Raw genomic sequence first — 14,589 nt, 5'->3', positions numbered from 1 at the left:
TTCAGCAACATGTGTGTATTTATGCACACTCTATCATAACACACACACACACACACACACACACATTGTATACTTGCCTGGAGAGTTGCATTGCAAAATTCAGGGGGGGGGGTATTTTGGTTTATGTATTATTTCAGAAAGAAATTTCTATTACGTTTATGTTTTACACATGAAAAACAACAACACAGCATTTTAACAAATAAAAAAAAAACCTTTCTGATTTCCCTTTCCAATCATCACTAGCAGTTTCATAATCATCGCCTTAAACATTTTCCACCTTAATAATATTTCAATTCTTTACATCAAAAAACTTCACATTACAATCATCTTTATATCTCGCCTATCATCTATTTAAATCCCTAAGCCTAAAATAAATGTCTTCCACAGAAGTCCATACTTGTATACCACAATATTTCCCTAAGTATACTTTAAATTTTTTCCAATCTACCTCCACCGACTCGTCTTTCTGGTCTCGGAGTCTCCCCGCCAGCTCAGCAAGTTCCAGAAAGTCTATCATCTTCATCTGCCATTCTTCTATAGTTGGTAATTCTTGTTTCTTCCAATATTTTGCAATTAAAATTCTCGCTGCTGTCGTGGCATACAAAAAGAAAGTGACATCCTTTTTGGGAATTTCTTCCCCTATTATTCCAAGTAAAAAGGCTTCTGGGTTTTTAATAAATGTGTTTTTCAATGCTCTCTTCAGTTCATTATAAATCTTTTCCCAGAAGTCTTTTACTTTGGGGCAAGTCCACCAAATATGGTAGAAGGTTCCTTTTACTTCTTTACACTTCCAGCATTTATTATCATGATTATGATATATTTTAGCCAACTTAACAGGTGTTAAGTACCATCTATACATCATTTTCATTACATTTTCCCTTAACACATTGCATGCTGTAAATTTAGTTCCCTTCTTCCACAACCTCTCCCATAATATTATGCCCCACATCTTTAGCCCACTCAATCATCACTGATTTCACCTGTTCATCTTTCGTATGCCATTCCAGCAAAACATTGTACATTTTGGAAAGATTCTTTGTTTTTACCTCTAATAATTCCATTTCCAACTTGGATTTCTCTACCTGAAAACCAACTTTCCTATCTGTCTTAAACACTTCATATACAATGATTTCCTTATTGTTGTTGTTGTTGTTGTTTAGTCGTGTCCGACTCTTCGTGACCCCATGGACCAGATCACGCCAGGCACTCCTGTCTTCCACTGCCTCCCACAGTTTGGTCAGACTCATGTTCGTAGCTTCCAGAACACTGTCCAACCATCTCGCCCTCTGTCGTCCCCTTCTCCTAGTGCCCTCAATCTTTCCCAAGATCAGGGTCTTTTCCAGGGAGTCTTCTCTTCTCATGAGGTGGCCAAAGTATTGGAGCCTCAGCTTCACGATCTGTCCTTCCAGTGAACTTCCTTATTATATGATTTTTAAAACCTTTATGGACCTTTATTTTATGATACCATAAATATGCATGCCATCCAAATGCATTATCGAAACCTTCCAAATCTAACGCATCTGGTCTTCCAGAACACAAAGAGGAATGAAGAGGGCAGACCAAAGACAGACAAGATGAAAGAAGCCTCAGGTTGCTGGAGAAGGAGTTTTAAAGAGCAGGGAGAAGGCTGGGATCTTCAGTCCTCACAACTGCCTCCTTAGAGCAAGACCTACTGGGAAGAGTTGCTGTGCTCGCTAGGCCTGTGCTGTTTTGGTTTCTTGGATCAAAGAGTTAGCTTCACTGACACCGGGTGTTTTATTGCTGACCTGCTCCCGACTCCGACAACTAGCATAAAGCATAGGAGAGATTATCACTTTGATTTTTTTGTGGTGTGATACCGAGTGGCACTTTAAGAGAAGGTGTGTGTGTATGATGTGGGGAGGATTAACCAATGATACATCTTAAGCATGCTTGGAGGTACGTCTGTCTCACTGGGATTAATTTTCAGGAAATCTGTTCCATTACTATCAAAACTGCACACCCCTCCTTGAATATGAAGGAAGAAAGCATGGTCTGTGTGGAACCAAAGAATATGGATGGACATATGGGACGTCCGTATGCCTTCCCCAAAATATCGTTCATCTCTAAAGACGAGGCCACACACACATAGGCAAGTATACTGGAGGATCAGAGGTGATGTGTAGTGAGTTCCTTGCAAATAAAGGCACTTAGGAACTATTAAATTTGAGTTAATCGGCTCTTGCCGCACTGGACCATAAAGATGCATCCTGGAGAGCTGTGTGTCGATAGTCTGCCACAATACTGTGGGTTTCCATGAATTGAACAGTTTGGTTTGTGTGCTTTCACAATACATCTGTCATGCCCGGTAATATTAAGCTGGTGGAAATTATCTGTGCATCTACGCAGGGGAGGACTTTTGGCAATATGGCACCCTGAGAAAGGACAAAATTTACCCCCACCCCAATTTTTTTCCCTTATTTTCACAGTAATTTCTTTTGGTATACAGTGGTGCCTCGCTTAACGAACGCCCTGTAAGACGAAATTTTCGCTTAAAGAAAGGATTTTTCTAGCGGAGGTTGCCTCGCTAGACGAATTCATTTTACAAACAATTCGTCTAGCGAATCGCGGTTTCCCATAGGAATGCATTGAAATTCACTTAATGCGTTCCTATGGGCAAAAAAAAAAAATCCAAAAAAAATCAATGCATTCCTATGGGATTCGCTAGATGAATTTTTCGTTATAAGAATAGACCTGTGGAACGAATTAAATTCGTCCAGTGAGGCACCACTGTAGTTGTATTTTGATAGATCTTCTCAGTAGGGACCCATATAAATATAGGTCTTCCTCTTCTTCTTCTTCTTCTTCTTCTTCTTCTTCTTCTTCTTCTTCTTCTTCTTCTTCTTCTTCATTTTGCGCCCCATCAGCTCGGTGCTCTGTGTGTGGGAACTGCTCACACTTCCCTAAATCTGGCTGATCTATGTGGAAAGCACAGCCCTGAAGCTATGCATTTGCTTGGAAGTGCAAAGCAAACCTTGTAATTGTGCAGATCCTGTTTTGATTCTGAGCTTTACCGACACTGTACAGCAGAGGGAAGCAGCTGCCTACATTTGAATGAACGCTTTCATTCATTCATTCATTTTTGAAGTGAACTCTGTGCAGCATTGAAGGTGCGTCTCCCTACCTTCCCCATGGTAGCACCTATTGATCCTATCTCAGCAGACAAGCCATGACTAATTATACATACTTTGTAACAGCTTAGATCCGGTATTAAGCCCCCATCGCCCCCCCCCAAAGAGCAACTAGGAGACAGAGAGAGAGAGAGAGAAACTGGAGCCACATCTATTAAAGTTGGAGAGCATGCTATATTTTATGAACAGTGAAGTCCATCTGTGAAGTATGAATGCCATTAAGCAGGAGAGAGATGCTGTGGGAGCCCCTCCCCCCCGAGGATGATGTTGCAGTGGTCACACACCAGCCTCATAATCCTTTAATACAAGGAGATTTTCCCAGTGCAATATCCATTAACTGATTATCCATGCACTCCAGGCATAGAACATGAAGGCACTTTTTCCTAAACAAGGAGGAGAAGAAAAAAGCTCGGAGCCTTGAAACGCACACAGCGCCTTCCTGCAGCTGATGCCAAGGATGGCTTGCCTTGTGCTTCTCCATCTTCTCCCATCTGCCTCTTCCTTCTCCTCCTCTTGGGATTCCTCCTCGAATCACCAGCTCTTTCCCAGGCTTAATGCAAAGTGAGCGCAACGGAATTGGTTTCTGTCACCCTTGTGTTTTTGTCAGCTCAAGTTACTGTTCCATAGACACAAGACGACCACTTCATTTTGGAGCTTTCCCCTTCCACTTGCTTTTTTTTGCAGTTGAGATCTCAGGTGAAATATACTCTGAGTCGTGTAGTGATTTCATGCTCTTCATTGCAGCTCCTAAAAACAGTGAATTCATTCTCCCTCCAAACCTCTGGCTTTATATACATTTATTTACACAATGGGTTCCGTGCGATTGGTTGATTCTGCTTCCCTCCTGGAGCCTGATTGGGCTGCTCCTGTAGGCCAATCGGCGGCTGCATTCTAGGATCCTACCTGCCTATTGTTCTAAGATCCAAGTTCAGTACATAACACTGGACCAGCATCCCAGGGCGCTCAGGGTCTTTCCTTTGTCCATCAGGGACTGGCAGCATCAATGGTACAAACATACTTATAATTTGCTCAATATTAATTAACTAGCTGTTAACCGGCCACGCGTTGCTGTGGCTCAGTCTGTTACGTGGACCCTCACCCCAGTCACAACACCCCTGGCGTGTTATCATCTTCCTCCCCGCGTGACGGGAAGACCCCCTCTATCGCATACCCCTGCGGCCTGGCCGTTTCCCCCAGCTGGGTGATGCTGGGCAATGCTGTTGCTTTCTGTGTTCTGTTTGGAGGCCCCCATTCCTCACCCCAGTCACAACACCCCTCTCTCTAGTCCCCCCCCCCGTGACGGTCCCCGTCCTCCCACGTGACGGCACCCGTCACCCCGACCCCCTCGCATACCTCTGCGGCCTGGCCGTGGGCAATGGTGGGCAATACTGTTGCTTTCTGCTGTTGCTGTTGAATTTATATTCAGTCGGTTGCCATGGTTTTTTGTGATGTCATTGCTAGTCTGTAGCCAATGGCACTGGCCAGTGATTATGATGCAGCATCCAAGTCCACAGTCAAAAATCATACTGGTCTGTCTCATAATGTCAGTAGGGAAATACTGGATATTTTTATTTGCTAAGTTTTTAAAAAAAAGTAATTTCAACTTTTCCATTTAGAAGAACATACCAAGAGTGGCTTACAAAATTTATAAAATACCTCACAGACATAAACAGGGATTCTGTCTTTACTTTTAGCTTTATCATATTAAGGGGCAGGTGGGCTTCATCCTGGTACCTATTATTATTATTATTATTATTATTATTATTATTATTATGCTTGAAAGTTAGTGAAGGATGTTGGCCTGCTATATTGAGAAGAAGAAGAAGAAGATTGTGTCCTCATCTACTGTGAGAATCATGCAGTAAATTTTATTTATAGGCAACAATAAATGTTTCTGCTCCTTCAGATACACACTCACATTTAAGCTGGCACCTGGTTATATCACAGATAAATGGCTTTAGATGCTGCAGTAATAACAAACAGTAAATAATAATGAGGACCGTCAGCAAATGGCAAGGATCGTGGTCTGTGTGCCAAGCAAACACCACCAGAGCCAAATCTGGAAAACAAATCTAAAAACCTCCAACTCAGATGATTCTTTAGATTAATATATGGCTTGGATTGTTCCTTTTAAAAAAACAAATAAATCTGATTTGTTATTTGCTTGACTAGCCTGGAGAATCTGAAATGCACTTGGATGAAGCTGAGGCTCCAATACTTTGGCCACCTCATGAGAAGAGAAGACTCCCTGGAAAAGACCCTGATGTTGGGAAAGATTGAGGGCACAAGGAGAAGGGGATGACAGAGGACAAGATGGTTGGACAGTGTTCTCGAAGCTACGAACATGAGTCTGACCAAACTGCGGGAGGCAGTGGAAGACAGGAGTGCCTGGCGTGCTCTGGTCCATGGGGTCACAAAGAGTCAGGCACGACTAAACGACTAAACAACAACAACAACAACAACTGCAGATTTGTTTTAAATGGGAGTTGTATAAAGAAGCGCTTAAAGAATCAAAGAGGGGTAGCAGGGTACCAAAATCCAGGGGGTCCCTCCTTCTGTCTGTTCCTCTGTCTGCTGCTGCTGCTTTTTCACCCTCTAAGGATGCCACTCATAGGAAATTTTACAGTGAAGTCCCACAAATGTTTGCTCAAAATCAAGACCTGTTGAACACAACGTTTAGCCAATTCATTGATTTACATTTGCATACGAGCGAAAGCAGTTGCTCTGAAGCTGCAAGAATCCCCCCCCCGGCAATGTGTGTGCTTGGATGTGCTGGTTTCAGGTACCAGGCCTGTTGGCAGACCAACTCTGCATTACAAAGATCAACTTCGTTGCACTGGCCATGTTGTGCAGATGCCTGATGATCGTCTTCCAAAGCAACTACTCTATTCCAAAGCAACTACTCTATTCTACTTTAAAATGGAAAGCGTAATGCTGGTGGTCAACAAAAGAGGTTTAAAGACTCTCTCAAGGCAAATCTTTAAAAATGTAGTATAAGCACTGACAACTGGGAAACACTGGCCTGCGAGCGCTCCAGTTGGAGAACAGCCTTTACCAAAGGTGTCATGGGCTTTGAAGAAACTCGATCTCAGGACGCAAGGGAGAAACGTGCTAAGAGGAAGGCACGCTTGGCAAATCCACACCGTGATCAACTCCCGTCTGGAAACCAATGTCCCCACTGTGGAAGGACGTGTGGGTCCAGAATTGGCTTCCACAGTCACTTACGGACTCATTGTTTTAACCGGACCCATTGTTAAAATTGTGTTTATGGAAGACAATCTTACTCGGCTATGGGTGATCGCCAAAGAAGAAGAACAAAGATGTCTGCAAATGTGACACGAAGGCTGACAACATCAAAAAAAAAACCCGGGGGGGGGATTCCTTGCAGATGACTGCAGGGCCTGGAGACAATAACGTTGTGCATCCACAGCAGTGGCCAGAGGAGGAATGACCGCTGGGAGGAGAGCAGAGAGAAGTAATGCCAGGGTGCACCTGCAGCAGCACAACCGGACGCCTTCATCTGCCCCAAGTGCAACAAAACATGTCTCTCCTGGACCAGCCTGTACAGCCACAGCAGGCGGCGTAACTCTCCAACGGTTTGTTTGTTTGTTAATAATATTTTATTGATAGAAGAAGAAGAAGAAGAAGAAGAAGAAGAAGAAGAAGAAGAAGAAGAAGAAGAAGAAGAAGAAGAAGAAGAAGAAGAAACAAAACAAAACAAATTGACTTCCCTCTAATCCCTTCCCTGATTCCATTATTTATCAACATACAGTGGTACCTCAGTTTAAGTACACAATTGGTTCTGGAAGTCTGTACTTAACCTGAGGCATACTTAACTTGAAGCGAACTTTCCCATTGAAAGTAATGGAAAGGGGATTAATTTGTTCCAGATGGGTCTGCAGAGTACTCAACCTGAAGCATACTTAACCTGAAGTATGAGTGTAATTGGTTCCGGAAGTCTGTACTTAACCTGAAGTGTGCTTAACCTGAAGCGAACATTCCCATTGAAAGTAATAGAAAGTGGATTAATCCGTTCCAGACACGGCCACGGAGTACTTAAACTGAAACTACTTAAACCGAAGCGTACTTAAACTGAGGTATGACTGTACTGCATGTCCATTGTTACTTTGAAAACCCCAGTAATATATTAACCTGTGTACAATGCTTCTGTATATATGCAATAAGCATCTTCCATTCTTCCTTAAGTTCATTGTCGTCTCTGCCTCTTAATTTCATTGCCAGTTTTGCCATTTCCACATATTCCATTAATTTAACTTGCCAATCTTCTTTAGTTGGGACACCTTTTCTTCCCAACGTTGTGCTAGTAATGTCCATGCGGCCGTAGTTGCGTACATAAACAAATTATTTTGTGATTTTGGTAAGTCCACTCCTGTAATGCCTAGTAGAAAAGCTTCTGGTTTTTTAACGAGTTATTTTGAACATCTTCTTCATTTCATTAGAGATCATTTCCCAATGTTTCTTAATCCCACCACATATGGTGGGATTTAAAATATGGGAAAATGTCCCTTCTGTTATTTTACATTTCCAACACTTGCTTTCCTTAGTTTTGTACATTTTTGCTAACGTGACTGGGTAACTCGCCAACGGTTTGACTTCACCCCCAAAGGCTCACTGCTCTGTTGTCTCCTGAGACTGACAGATGCCAACAATATGTGCTTGGAGGGATATCAGGCAGCAGCATCTTGGAAAAGGCATCCTGTATATTAAGAACAAACTCGTTCTTGGTAGTGATCCATGTTTAGCCAAAACTGCACATCTGTGGGCAAGAGGGAGTGGGAGACCCAAGGTTTGCAGAAATATTCTGCCTGACTTCAAACAAAAACCATAGGAGGAAAGCCCTAAAGCAGGGGTCCCCAAACTACGGCCCAGGGCCCGGATGCGGCCCAATTGGCCTGCCAATCCGGCCCACGACGACGCCCGCCGCCGCTGCCCGCTCTTACGGCGCGCAGCGCGGCAGCACTCTTCCGGGTCGGGAAAAAAGCGCCGAAAATCCTTTGTGCGCATGCGTATGGGCCTCTCCCGACCCGGAAGAGGTCATTTCTGGTGCACTTCCGGGTCGGGGAGGCCCATACGCATGCGCACAACGGATTTTCGGCGCTTTTTCCACCCTGGAAGCGCGCCGCCGCGCCAGTAAGCGCCCGTGCATGCGCCCGCCGGCCCGCACAGGCGCGCGCTCCCCCGTCCTCCGGCCTGCCGCGCGATCGGCGCGGTGGGAACCGGCCCAAACGCCGGTAAGTCTGGGGACCCCTGCCCTAAAGGAAAGGGAAATACTAAAACAGGTCGGTGAAGACTAAGCACTGTCAGTATGCAATGCTGGACTTGGGCTTTCAAATTTCAGCAGTGCCCTGTGCGATGCTAGAATTTGGCACCCTCTCTGCCTCTCACCTTACATTCTAAGTCATTGCTGTGGCGCCCCCTGTAGGGCCCTCTATGTTTGGCACCCAGTGCAGGTGAGCCTGTATACTCACCTAAATCCGTCTCTGCTGGCAGTTGCAGGAGGAATGGAGTAGAATTAGATAAAAGAATCAGGCAGGGGCATTGCTGGCTGGATTCCTGAACAGGAATGTTCTGAATGGCACCATTTTGTTGTTGTATCTGCTTCTCACTTATACAAGAGAGATGGGAGAGTGCCTTTTTTTGAAGATGGCAGCATCTTCAGTTTTGGTTTTTTTATATTAAAAAAATATCAGTCATTCGAGAAATTGCAGTAGTTTTATCAGTCGCTCCAAAGATTTTAATCCAAAAGCTGGATTGATTAAATATTGCAGAAATCCAAGATGACGACACAGTCGCCATAACCTTGCTAATAATAAATGTATACCTCTCTTACCTTATTTCCACAGGCTGATGCAAATGTCCTCCTTGCAGATCTTTGGAAAAATGGAAAACTTTATTTTTAACGCCGGTGACAATGCGTCACCTTTTTGGGGCCGCTTGGTATGATGTCCTGAAAATGACAAAGAATACAAATATCAACAATTTGAAACGGAAACCAATTGTTTTGTGCTTGTGCTGCATTTCTGCGGGAGTGTTGAGCAGCCATGGGATATGTCCTCGGCTGCAGAATTCAAAGCACAGAACAAATTATGCAAAATAAGGTGTATAGTGGGAATTGGCTCGTTTTGCACACTATATGCACGTCACAGATTCCACTGTCAATTCCAGCGATAGAAAGTGCAATCTGTGATTTGCATATATTATGCAAGTCGAGCCAACTTTCTTACTGGTGTAGAAATGTGATTCTTTTTTTCTCAAGCAGATGTTTCAAAGTGCACAAAATAGGACCCACCTGGAAGCTTTCCCCCCTGAACCCAGAGAAATTGGGATCTTTTGCTGTTTTCTTTTGCCGCTGAAAACAGCAAAAGATCCCAATTTATCTGGGTTCAGGGGGAGGGAAAGCTTCCAGGGCTGTAGCTAGGGGGTGGTAAGGTGGGCCTCCACCAGGGGTGCAGGTGGGCTGTGTGTGCAAAAATCGGCTAAAATATGTCCATAAATATAAATATTGATTATTGCCACATAAGAAATGGCTTTAAATAGAAGGTGAATTGAATGGGTGGAGGGGGGGGGTTGGAGGAGAGGCAGAAAGAAGAGCTAATTTGTCTGTGGCTAGGAGACGCAATCTGGACGGTTCTGCCAGGGGTGCAAGATCACGTAGCTACGGCTCTGCAAAAGAGGCGCTCCTTTCAGACAATATTATTGCTTCATATCCTGCAGGTTGAAGCATTATACTGTACTCTCAAAGCATCAAACAGTACAATTTCCTCTTGAGGGAGGTTGAGGGTTTGGTTGAGGACTATAGTACAGTGGTACCTTGGTTCTCAAACACCTTGGTTCTCAAACGCTAAAAACCCGGAAGTAAGTGTTCCGGTTTTCGAACGCTTTTCGGAAGCCGAATGTCCGATGCGGCTGTCGGCTATTGTTTCCGGGGCGCCTGCACCAATCAGAAACTGTGCCTTGGTTTTCAAACATTTTGGAAGTCAAACGGACTTCCAGAAAGGATTAAGTATGGCACTTTTGTTTTTGCTATTTATTTTGCGTTTTTGTTTTTGAGGCTTTTCCGGTTAATTTGTTTTTGTGACTGTGTGGAACCCAGTTCAGCTACTGATTGATTGAATGAGTGACTGCGGAAATGGATAAAAGCCCCCCATCCAAACAATGACTATCATCAGTGCAGGTAAGGGGAACAATTAATTTTAATTTTTATCATCTACAATACTGTCTTATTTATTTTATAGTACAATACATTGATTATTGCTTTCATTTTATGGATCAATGGTCAGAGAGTAAAATTCATGTTAAACTGCTGTTTTAGGGGTTGTTTTTAAAAGTCTGGAATGGATTAATTTGTTTTGCATTACTTTCTATGGGAAAGTGCGCCTTGGTTTTGGAACGGACTTCCGAAATGGATTAAGTTTGAGAACCAAGGTACCACTGTAAAAAGGTAAAGGGACCCCTGACCATTAGGTCCAGTCGTGACCAACTCTGGGGTTGCGCCGCTCATCTCACGTTATTGGCCGAGGGAGCCGGCGTACAGCTTCCAGGCCATGTGGCCAGCATGACAAAGCCGCTTCTGGCAAACCAGAGCAGCACACGGAAACACCGTTTACCTTCCCACTGTAGTGGTACCTATTTATCTACTGTAATAGCCCTTTAAATGTAAAATTTGCATTCATGTCCTACTTAGACTCATAGGATTATAGAGTTGGAATGGGTCTAAAAATCTGCCTTAAAGATGGAGGCAGATCCATGTGTCAGTAGAGGACTTGCCCTGCAATTCACACCCCCACCCCACCCCGCACCTCCCGTGCTCAGGGCTGCCAAACTTCAGGCTGCTTACTACTGCAAAGTTTCACTAAATAGCTGCTGAAAAGTCTCACCCTTTTTTGCCCAGCAGGCGGTGTGAACATTGAGCTGCAAACAAGAAGCCACTTGCAACCTCTGGAAAGCATTGCCTGACGACGTTGAGTAATTAATGGCATTACTTTTAATAGATACTCCGGAAAGTGCTAAGTCAGTGACATCTGTGGCACTGTGGAGAGGAGGATGATACCTTCAGGGAGAATATTTTTAACACGCTGATACCTCAAAAGGAAGCCTGAAGGCAGGCTGCAAATGGCTACGAACGGAGAAGGAGCAGCTTGCGGACTGTTTGCCGGGCCTGTTTTCTTTTATGCGCTCCGCTCAAAACACCAATTTGCTGGCGAGCATCTTAATTAGGAGTTGCGCAGTGTTTGTTTTCTTTTTGAGGATGCTAGAGGGAATTAGCCGGCGAACTTTGTAGCTAATAATGTGCACCCCAATCCACCAAGGGAGACCCGTTGAGCAGAAGTTTCTGCTTGCAAGGGCTGCTGTTGCAGATAAATTGCCTGCAAACGGAGCCGGAGAAGGGTGTTCCCTGTGAAGGAGAAATGGAAGGAAAGGCAAGTTTTCCACAAGAAGGAGACAGAGAACGGCCAGGTGTGTTGCTGTAAGCAAAAAGCAGAAGGGGGGGGGGGCAGAACTTAGGGGAAGGGCCGTAGGTCAATGGGACAGCATCTGCTTCACTCCTGAAAGGCCCCAGGTTCAATTCCTGGGGTACAGATGAGAGAAGACCCCGTCTGAAGTTGTGGAGGGCCGCCGCCAGCCAGGGTTACTGTACCATACCCTTTGAAACATCCCTCAGATGAAAATAGGGACATTTTTTATTCCCCGCAACTGGCCTTCCTCAACCCCTCCATTTTTGGTCCCCTGCCGCAGAGCATTTCCTTTCAGAAGAAGGGCAAGTGCCACCCCCACAACACCAAAGGGACATAGCACACACGACCTCCACCGTCCTGAGAAAACCCATTCATCCTGATACCTATATCTTCTTCTTCTTCTTCTTCTTCTTCTTCTTCTTCTTCTTCTTCTTCTTCTTCTTCTTCTTCTTCTTCTTCTTCTTCTTCTTCTTCTTCTTCTTCTTCTTCTTCTGTGGGTTTGCAAAAGGAAAAAACACACCCGTAAATAAATCTTATAAAAGGGCAATATTAGATGCGGGTGCACAAAGCATTTTTAAAAAAAAATCAAAAAAAGGCTCCTTGCTCCCCTTTCTTGCTGCCCAAGGCAGTCCTGCCCTCTGCCTGCTCCTCAGAGCTAGCGCAAAACACAGGACTGGGCCTCAGAAACTACAGCCTCTCCTTCTCCTTAAAGGTAAAGGTAAAGGGACCCTTGACCATTAGGTCCACTCGTGACCGACTCTGGGGTTGCGCGCTCATCTCGCATTATTGGCCGAGGGAGCCGGCGTATAGCTTCCAGGTCATGTGGCCAGCATGACAAAAGCCGCTTCTGGCAAACCAGAGCAGCACATGGAAACGCCATTTACCTTCCCGCTATAGCGGTTCCTATTTATCTACTTGCATTTTGACTTGCTTTCGAACTGCTAGGTTGGCAGGAGCTGGGACCGAGCAACGGGAGCTCACCCCGTCACAGGGATTCGAACCGCTGACCTTCTGATCAGCAAGCCCTAGGCTCAGTGGTTTAGCCCACAGCGCCACCTGGGTCCTCACACAGGACTGGGCCTCAGAAACCACAGCCTCTCCTTCTCCTTACCGGCTCTCAAATAGCCTGCCCAAGGGAGGAGGTCAGCAGCAGAGGCCATGGAGAGGCTACAGAGAGGCAATAAGATGCTCCCTCAGAGCTGCTACAGCTGCAGCCACCATCGCTCATTCTCCTCCCTGAACTCAGTGGCGGCGGCACTGGCAAGGGAAATAGGGGCATTCCGGGATCAAATCGGAAGCCCAGGATGGCTTTTTTTTTTAATTCTGGGACTGTCCCAGGAAAATCAAGACACTTGGAGAGTATGCAATACTGAACTAGATGGACCAGAACATTGGAAGGGATACGGATTCATACCATCCAATTCCCCCCCCCACTCAAAATCAGGATGAGTGACTCCTAGGTGAGTCATGTGACCCATGCCTCGCTCTCCCCCCATGCTTCTTTGGGGGAGAGAGCACAGCATAGCTGTCAACCCTCCTGTTTTTCGCGGGAAACACGCTTATTTCAATCCATTTCCTGATGCTATCCCGGATTGTAGATACCCCGTAAATTTCCCAGATTTCAGAGCAGCTCCTCTCCCTCCCTGCTGGCCATGGAGGTTCCACTCGGTGCCCCCCCGGCGAGCGAGCAGCCAGCCGCCGCCCGGTAAAACGTCTCGCTCGCTCGGCGGCTGGCTGCTCACTCACTTGCCGAGTGCTGCCGGAAATCGTCTCTGTGCATGCCCAGGCATGCGCAGAACCGATTTCTGGTGCCGCTCTGCCCATGTCTGGGCACCGGAAATCACTTCTGCGCATGTCCGGACATGCGCAGAACCGATTTCTGGTGCCCAGACATGCGGACATGGGCAGCTGGGCACCGGAAGTCGCTTCTGCATATGTCTGGACATGTGCAGAACCTATTTCCGGTGCCCCAGACATGGGCAGAGTCGGCACCGGAAGTCGCTTCTGCGCATGTCTTGACATGCGCAGAACCGATTTCCGGTGCCACGCCACTGGGTGAGGCTGCTGATCCCTTCTTTTCCAATCCATAAGTTGACAGCTATGGAGCACAGTGAGATTGTGCGAGAGCACGGGACTAAAAATGGCCACCAATACCTTGTGCAGAAAAACGGGGTGTCCCTTTTTTTCCAGGGCACTTGGAAGGTATGCAGATTCCTCATCCCTGGGAAATGAGCGGTGTCTAAAGGGAGAAAGGTAGCAACCCCAAATGACTCCAGAGAAAAATTTTCATTGAAACTTCCCTCAATATTTTTATATGAACGAAACAAGCCCAGGGATGCACAAATCTCTCTTTTTTCCCCTCTTTCTCTCTCTCCCCTTCCCTCCCACCCCCACCTATATATAGTAATAAAATAATTTTGCTCATTAGCAAATCAGCCCCGGTGGTGCTTTCTTGCTGTCTCTGAAACTAGCAGCACAGAATTCATGAGTCAAAAGCTGGACAAATTGAATAGCCGAGAGTTCATTTCAGCAGAGAGGATCTCATTATCTGGCTGGCTAGTCATCTACAGAGATGGATAGATCATAGCTGTCAGCTGAGGCCCCGCAAATGAGTCCATCTATATATTTGGAAGAAATGGAGACTAAGAAAAAATAAAAAATAAATTAGCTGCTTTCCCTGCATTTACTTACTCTCTCGTTCAGTCACCCAAAAAGTATCTTAAGGGGCTGGTTCCGGAAATGGGCCGAAAGACACCGAAAAACAATATGTGTATACATCTTTGCTCAAGACCCTCAGCAATGGGAGGAGAGGACTACACAGAAAGGATGAGGTGTGGCTTTCATTTGAACAGACCGTTTTCCAAGTGGATGATAAGCCACTCGTTTTTACTAGGTCCGGTTTGTCATCTATTACAGTCGTACCTTGGTTTTCGAACACCTTGTGAGTCGAGCGTTTTGGCTCC

The 14,589-nt window shown here is 45.4% G+C and overlaps 1 long non-coding RNA gene across 2 annotated transcripts; it reads left to right on the top strand.

Annotated features, from left to right (window-relative positions):
• The first annotated feature begins 1,927 nt into the window (after positions 1–1,927).
• On the top strand, positions 1,928–14,308 carry LOC148686384 (uncharacterized). 2 transcript variants are annotated; one of them, XR_015949163.1, is made up of 3 exons: positions 1,928–2,110; positions 9,014–10,344; positions 11,065–14,308. It is a non-coding gene; the product is annotated as an uncharacterized LOC148686384 (long non-coding RNA). The 2 variants fall into 2 exon arrangements; XR_015949164.1 differs by having other exon boundaries at positions 11,062–14,308.
• Positions 14,309–14,589: the final 281 nt, after the last annotated feature.

This window comes from Zootoca vivipara, chromosome 3 (genome assembly GCF_965207765.1).
Source record: "Zootoca vivipara chromosome 3, rZooViv2.hap1.1, whole genome shotgun sequence".
In the NCBI taxonomy this organism is placed as follows: Eukaryota; Metazoa; Chordata; class Lepidosauria; order Squamata; family Lacertidae; genus Zootoca; species Zootoca vivipara.
The sequence above is the reverse complement of the archived record's forward strand: the minus strand, read 5'-3'. Positions and strand labels throughout refer to the sequence as shown.